The 8489-nt window shown below is 45.4% G+C and overlaps 1 non-coding gene across 1 annotated transcript; it reads right to left on the bottom strand.

Moving 5' to 3' along the window:
* Positions 1 to 3452: 3452 nt before the first annotated feature.
* Positions 3453 to 3571, bottom strand: LOC115030106. Its single transcript, XR_003835734.1, has one exon. It is a non-coding gene; the product is annotated as a 5S ribosomal RNA (ribosomal RNA).
* Positions 3572 to 8489: the final 4918 nt, after the last annotated feature.

Below are 8489 nucleotides of genomic sequence, written 5' to 3' on the forward strand. Positions count from 1 at the left end.
CCCCAAAAGGGTGCTGCCTCGGCGGTTCTGTGGCTCCCGCCTGTCCCAGAAGCTGTCTGCCTCTGTGGTGCACACTCTCACCTGTGCAGACTAAGTTCCTAAGTTTGGCGGAGTCCCGGAACCAAGATGGCGCTCCCGTGCAGGGCGGATCACTGTCCTCAGGCTGGGAGGGTGCCGGATGTCTGCGGCCCCAAAAGGGTGCTGCCTCAGCGGCTCTGTGGCTTCCGCCTGCCCCAGAAGCTGTCTGCCTCTGTGGTGAACACTCTCACCTGAAGTTCCTAAGTTCGGCGGAGTCCCGGATCCCTACTTTTGCTTTCTTTATGTTATTCTGTGACTGATTAGCTCGTCTTTCATCTGGCTGGTACTTTTCTCCCTCATAGCCTGCTGCTTCTTCCTCGAGGTCTGTTTCCTCAGAGGGAATAAGTTCCTTCTCCAATTCTGAGCTACTGACAGCTAGTGCCTTGAACTCATCCAATGGCGGGTAGTGGCTCCTTTCCTTATGTGCTTCTCCAGCTTGATCTTTCTTTTTCTCTCCCTTTCCGTCCCTTTTTCTAATCTCTCCCAAGGCATTTTTTCCTTTATATCTCTTTTCCTCGGGCTCAAGGCCCGTGGAAAGGCCTATATTCTTCAGTGCACCTTGTTTCTTCTCAAATCTTACTCTCTCTCCCCGCTCTGTCTCTGGTAGACTGTCTTGAATTTCGTCCAAAACTTTCTGCCCCGCTTCTACCATTTGCTGACAATCCTCATCTGTTAAGCACGATCTTACCAATTTCCACAACAGCATGATCCCTGCTTTAAGTTTGCCGTTCTGCTGTTCCCTAACTAGATCTTCTTTCAGTTTGTCCCATGAGGCGACAGTTAATGAACCTGAGCAAGCATACCATGGTGCCACATGGTCTATCTCCCTGACAAATCCCTCTATAGTCTTAGTGGTGATTTTCAGGCCACACTGCTTCAAGACCGAATGTAACGCCACTACTACAGAGTGGGAGATTCCCATACTGCTGCTGTCCAGGCCTTACGGCGACTGAGACTGGTCGCTGTCCAGGCCTGATGCAATACTGGTCGCTGTCCAGGCCTGACCACGACTGAGAATCAGTCAGCAGTTCCAGCGGTGGAAGCAACAGGAAACCGAAAGGGAAAGTACAGTCGCTGTGCAAACAATCAAAAGGGCGTCTAACTCTGGAGAAATTTCAAGACTGTATGTACCTTACAGAGTCTTACATGTCCTGCAGTTCTGGTTCTGCCCCATGAATGGGGTATCTCCCTTGTGCTAGTGTGATGGTAGATCCCGGGTTCCTCCGCGCCACTTATCCTGAGCTTTTGTCTCCGCCGGCAAGAACACACTCGGACAACCGGAATCTTCTGAGGCAAAAGCTTTATTGCTTCTTCAAGAGGGAAGACCCCAACCCCAGAAAATGGAGTCGCTTATATAGCCCTCAGCCATGGCGTTTCAGCACCTGATATGGCGTGTCAGCTCCTGATTTGTTGCTCGCCCATCACCCCACTACTACGCCCTGAGATGGGCAGTGACTAGGAGTGAGTTCACTCTCACACCTGCGTACAAGGATTGTTTACTAGTTAGGCACAGCGGAGGCCAGTGCCATCTTATAATGGCGATTGCTTGTGGCTCGCGATTGCTCATGGCACGGCTCTCCACACCCCCCCTCCCCTTTCTCTCTCTCTCTCTCTCTCTTTCTCTGTCTCTCTCTCTTTCTCTGTCTCTCTCTCTGTCTCCCTCCTTTCTCTCAACTCCCCTGCCTATGCCCTGAATAAACTCTATTCTATACTATACCATTGTGTGGCTGGTCCCTCAGGGGGAAAAGATCTCAGCGTGGGCCCACAGAGGCCCCCTCCTCCCCTCATACCAAACATATTCCTTCTTCCTTATCTTTTCATAAAATACATTTGTGCTAAGACTTGGATTTAGAAATTTGAAGGTTCACATCCCCCGCTAGACATAATCTACCCAAAATTTGGAGAACTGTTAAGCCCCCCGCCACGCACATCAGTGTAAACATCCCCTGGTCCCAAGGGAGAGTCATCAAGCTCACAACTACCCTCTGTTCCATACTTGAGGATGGAAACATTCAGTCTTTATGAATGGTCTTTTCACTGACCCTCATTCGAGGACCTCTAACCCTTCGGTGATCCCTTCTCCTCTGAACTGGTTTTCTTGACCCTTCCCTCTTGGGGCCACACCTCAATACACCGGATCTCATCTGAAGCAGTTTTTTCTTGCTGTCATAGAAAAAATCCTAAGCTTAGATAAACTGATTTTTTTCTGATTCCGGGACTCACATATAGCCACTAGCAAGTGATGACCTGGTTTGTCTATACCTGACTGTTTATTTGTTTGTTTGTTATTAATTTTGTTCTTGGAACATCATTTTAAAAAGTAGGAGCATTTTAATAACTCTATTCTCACCCAAAGAGTTGGTCTTCACCACCTTGTCCCTACTTGCTGGGATGTCTCTAGGTCTAATTCACAGTACCCAGCAAGCAATGTCTCTACATGGCCACTTAACTGACACTTTAAAAGCAACTCTCTCATTGGCGATCCGTAGGCTTTTACCTCCCTCTCCCATTCTCTTGCCACTTGCTCTGCTCTTGCTCTGCTCCTCGTTCACAGTCCCTTGATTCTGCTGCTGCTGCAGGAAAAGCAGCCATAACCCTGCCTCCACCACGTGCACTTCTATGTTTTGCTGGGGAGGAGGAAGCTCGGCCCTGTGGGCCTGGCACCACCCTGCCCCTTGATTCTGCCACCAAGGAAAAGCAGCTCCCCCCCACCACCACCCCTGCTTCCCCCACACTTCAGTGTTCTACCTGGACCCCTGTTCTGCTGAGTCTCTGCTTTCCCTCGGCCATCTGATCCACCCCCATCATGTACTGCCTGCTTTCCAGCAGCCACCTGACACCACTGCCACCAGCTTGGGTGGGAATTCTCTCACACTACCTGAGCTGAGTTGCTAGGAGACTTCAAGAATGCTGATGTCGTACCAGCTCTTACCCCACCCTGTTCACTTGCACTGGCTCTACCACAGCAGCCACCCAGTGCCAGGTCTCTAGGATACTATCAGCTGCCTGGGAAGTGATTCTGCATGAATGCCTGCCCACTCAGCCTGTGGCACAGCCCAAACCAACCTGGGTACACTCTGTCCCTGCACAGTACTCGGTTCAGCCAAGCTTCTTCACAGCCACAGCCACCACTGTCAGCCCTCTGATATCTTAACATTCAACTCTAAGCTAAGTGTGCACTAGACAAAACTCAGCCATTTGTCTCTTTGTGTGTTTGTCTCTTCATGTGCTTTTTCTCTGCTGATACATAGCCACAAGGCTGAGATTTCTAAACAGTATAAAGGTTAAAGATCACTGCTTTATGTATGTTTAGCCTTGTTTTTGCTACTGTCATTAAGTTATAGTGTGCTCTATTTTCTAGATGCATTTTTTAAAGCCTACAGCACCCAGTATTCCCAGGCAGTCTCCCATCTAAGTACTAACCAGGCCTGACCCTGCTTAGCTTCTGAGATCAGACGAGATCAGATACGTTCAGGGTGGTATGGCCATAGACTCTAGATGCATTCTGCCGCAGACGAACCTCACTTGGGTCCTCGATCCATGGGCAAAACTTGGGTTCCAGTTACAGGTGGGCAAAGGAGTTGGCGAAAGTGCGGTGACAAACAGACTCAACACAAGGGAGTGTGGATTTGTCTCAAATAAATATAATTCGTCTCAAAGCGAGCATCAGTTTTATAATACAGAAAACAAAGGAGTTGGATATCACAGCAGGCAAGGTACATCTGACACAAAACAGGGGAATGCCTACAAAGGACTGGCAGGAACCTACTGGGATAAAATTCAATGTTAACAACTGGGAATCAAAAGCAGCCCCACCTAAGGTCCGCTTAATCTTAGAAGTCAGGGGCAAGGGCTTCCTACCCTTGCCATAGTTCCTATTCTAGTCTATTGTATAGTCCACCTTCCCCCTAGGCCATTGTAAATACTTGTGTATGGGTGTAACTCAGCTATCTATGGTTCTAAGTATCTACTCTGGTTCCTCCTTAGATCACAAACTTCCTTCTTCCTAGATAATGGTAAATTCCTATCTAGGGCAGTGACTTAGCTATCCATGCCCAGGGTCAGATCAAGGACTGCCTAGAATCTAACTTAGCTATATGTCAAAAAAATCAATCCTTAGGAGCACTTATAATAAAGCAATATTAAGGGAAAATGAAAGATCCTGGCAGAGAGTAAAAATTCATGTAAGCCCCTAAACTTGTTTCCAAAATGGACTTCACTATTGGCAGAAAGTAAGTTTAACTTGCTCCAGTCATATGTTTGTACAGAATGTTCTGACCATTCCTTGAACCCGTTATGCTTGCCAACCGCTATAGCCCACTGCCAGGTGTTTGCGGTTTGGTTGCTGGGCTGAATTTGGAAAATTTCCCCAGCAACTTTAGATTGAGTCAATCCTGAGTTGCCCCATATACCAGCCATTAGCCAATGGAGTTGCATCACCCTGCATCATTGTGCTTGCAGCTGCCCCTGCTCTTGACTCCTTCTTTGTACCCCTCCTGCCTCAGATCAGGAAATCAAAACTTACATGATTGGTTTCTTAGGGACATGTAATCTGGAAATCCCCTCCCCTCCCTTCCTCCTTTCCCCCTTGAGGGCCCATAAAAGGAGGGTCCCATTTCCCTTCAGGTCGACTCCTCTGCCCCTGCATGGGATACGAGTTGTCCCCAGAGCTCTGGATTTCTGTGGATAAAGCCTCGTGTGATTTGCATCAAGCTTGGTCTCTCATGAGTTCTTGGGGGTCCGCCATTGTCCTGAGACTTGAGTAAGGGTCTCCCTTCAGGGGTCTTTCAAAAGCACACAGATGCGTTTACCAAGTAAAGTAAGGACATTGAGCATTCATTATACAGGATGCCACTGTTCCAGGAGACTAAGTTTCCATGAACTTTTCACCTCAGGATGAAAGAACCTAATAGGGAAACCCCCCACTCATATCTCGAGTCGGCATGCACCCAAAAAATCATGAGAGACTGTCTTGATGTAAACACATGAGGTAGTTTAATGACGGATCTCTGGACCGACACATATCTCACACAGGAGATAAAGGATGTCAGCCACGAGGCTCGAAAGCTAGGGGTTTTTAAAGAAAAGGGGCTGGGGCTGGGGGAGGAATTGGTGCAGTTTCACACGATTGGTTCATTTAAACATCAGCAAACTGTACGTGCAGATCGAGGTAACAGCAGAGCATCTGGTTAACATTTAACACACTTCAGAAGGGCGGGAGATAGGGAGGTGCCGGGCCAGTCTGGACATTCTCTTTATCTTTATGGCCAAGCAGCCTCAGGAATGTCTTAAGGACGGGCCTGCCCGGACATGTCCTGGCCTTTTCTGCTATGTTCTCAGTCCCAGGCTTCAAAGCTCACAAACAACTCTTTGGGCTATTACATGAATCACAGGTCTCAAGTTTTATTTTCTTTCAAGGACAGCACCCAGGTTTGTAGGGCCTGTCACACTTGTCACTACTGGAGTGGACATAGCAGCATTCTTAAACAAATAAACAAACACAGGTTGTTTAACTCAGATATGTTCAATAGATACTGTTCTCAATCCTATCAGAAATCTGCTAAATGTTTAAGCTTATGACAGACAGAGATTCCCAAAGCCTAACAATTACCCCCCAAAGTCTCCAAGAAGATAATGGGCACATTGACAAGAGTACCTTGATTGTGGTATGATAACTACTGAGAAATACCACTCCATTGCCTTGCCCACTGCCAGAGCTTGGTCTACATGTGGAAAAACAAGATACCCTGAGAGTCAAACATCTCATATTGCCTAAGTCAAGGTGGGTCATTTCTCATTTTACACATATCTACTTCACAGGAACAAAAGGAAAAGCTTTCATCTTCTGGGTCTGACAGCCAGACTGACTCCATCCAAGTTGTGATGGAGACCACAGGGACTTGGGAACTGTTAAGGTAGTGGCCCAAAGACCAATCTCTGTCATTTTTATTAATATACAACTCCTAGATTATAATTTATTCTTTCCAGATTTCTGACTATACTGACACCTAAGGTAACTGTAGCTTGACAGCTAGAAAACAGACCTAGCTCCTTACCCTAAGGCATTTCATCAATATATTTGCTCATTAATAAATTCATTACCTAGCTAAGACTGCCAGATTTCTTACAGATTTCATGATAAACAATATACTGAACGAAAATAAAACTTGAGACCTGTGATTCATGTAATTTATGTCAAATAGCCCAAAGAGTTGTTTGTGAGCTTTGAAACCTTGGGCTGAGAACATAGCAGAACAGGTCAGGACATGCCTGGGTGGGCCCATCATTAAGACATTTCCTGAGGCTGCTTGGCCATGAAGATAAAGAGAATGACATGTCCGGACTGGCCCAGTGCCTCCCTATCTCCCACCCTTCTGACCTAAGTTAAATGTTATCTGCATGTACAGTCTGCTGATGTTTAAATGGACCAATCATATGAAACCGTGCTAATTCCTCCCCCAGCCCCAGACCCTTTTCTATAAAAACCCCTAGCTTTCAAGCTTTGTGGTCAAATCCACTGTCTTCTGCATGAGATACGTTTCAACCCGAAGCTCCGCCATTAAACTACCTCATGTATTACATCAAGATGGTCTGTTCATGATTTTTGGGTGCATGCCGAATCGGGAACAGAGTGGGGGTTTCCCCACTAGGTTCTTTTAATACAAGTTCTGATGTAAGCTTTCAGATGTAACCTTCTGTTTCTTCCTTAGCTAAACTCAGTTTCCAGTGACTAAATTTCCTCTTCTTGCTATGCCATTGTCCTAACATTAATCAGTATAGTTCTTATACATTAGCATCACCCTAATGAAACATTCCACTATACAATCCAACTATATAATCACATGTTCAAGTGTATGTTTCCTTTGATTCCCTTTAAGATAAACTTAAAGTGTTTCTTGTGTGGAATCTACATTATAAGCTATCATGCTCAAATATAAGTTTCCCTTGGTTGCCTTTTAACTATGTGTAGCAGAATTTCCCCCCAATTAATTTAAATATTAATATAACAAGAAGCCTGTGATTAGACAGGGAAAGGGGAGGCAGAGGTAAGGGTTTCAGAGACAGGGACAGGAAGAAAGGAGGAGAGGAAGGAAGGAAGTTGAAGGAATAGAAAGATGATCCAGATTCCATGTGGCTTTAATTAGCCACAGGTAGCTATGAATATCATATAAGGGACAGATAATTCCTGGATAATTTGTATTATCTAAGTGGGCAATTTATAGCAACATCAGTTGGCTCTGAGTTAATTGTGTAGACATTTTGTGGGGTGAGAATTTACTGATATAAATCTGACTCATAAATTACAAGCCTCTAGAGTTTTGATTTTACCAGGTTACTGGGATTTGGGACCACTGACGACAGTGGATGGATGGATGGGAATGTGAGCAGAAGCTGAGCAAGAGAATCGTGATCAGTCGCTGCATGGGGCTAGCCATGGAGGCAGCATGTCACTGGGGCCAGAGAGTAGGTGGGTATACCATGGGATGGTACCATTTTTTATTATTTCCTGCTATAACTATGGACTTAAGACTGTTTCTCATTTTGCTAAATGTAATATATTCAGTCTCCTAGACAGAAGGAAAAAGCCCTTTTTGATCCTTCTGCTTCACAAAAAGTTTTTGTCTTCCCTAAGCTCATCTAAAAGACTATTTATGTTAACATAAAAATTTATCTCCTTTGTAAACTTATAAGCTATAGGAAACCCAGACAGACCTACCTCTCATGGACCAAATAGACTCCTTTTCTCTCTTGCTATCTATTTCAGAGAGTGGGATTCCTTTTCTGAGCCTTGGAATTGAGACTCCACTCACCATGACCACCAAGACATAAGGGTTTTAATGGTACACCTAAGAATTTTTTTCTCCCAAACATACTAAACTTTATTCTCTATCTATAATACGTGTGTGTGTGTGTGTGTGTTTGTGTATGTTTCAGCATCTTGTCAAGTCCAGGCCTTTACTACATCCAGGACAACTTCAGAGAAGCAACCCACAGATGCTCCAATCTGCTCTCACAGACACAGACACTTCTACTACTGGACTTGCTCTATCCTATCTATTTACAAATGGTTCTACAGACCCTGAACTGCATGGAAACATCCAACTCTCCGAAGACTGGATGAACATTCCCATACCCATTTTCTTAGCTTTGCCAGAGACATGTCACCCCAAGTTCAGTAGGAAATAGCTAAAGATCACAACAACCCTATTCCTGATCCACCATCACCTCTTTCTAATTTTTCTTTCTTTTCTTTTTTTTTTTTTTTTTTTTTTGTTTTTGAGACAGGGTTTCTCTTGTAGCCTTGGCTGGAACTCACTCTGTAGACCAGGCTGAGGACGGCCCCGAAGTCAGAAATCTGCCCGCCTCTGCCTCCCAAGTGCTGGGATTAAAGGCGTGCATGGCTTTTTTTT

The sequence above is a fragment of the Mus caroli genome, chromosome X, assembly GCF_900094665.2.
Source record: "Mus caroli chromosome X, CAROLI_EIJ_v1.1, whole genome shotgun sequence".
NCBI lineage: Eukaryota > Metazoa > Chordata > Mammalia > Rodentia > Muridae > Mus > Mus caroli.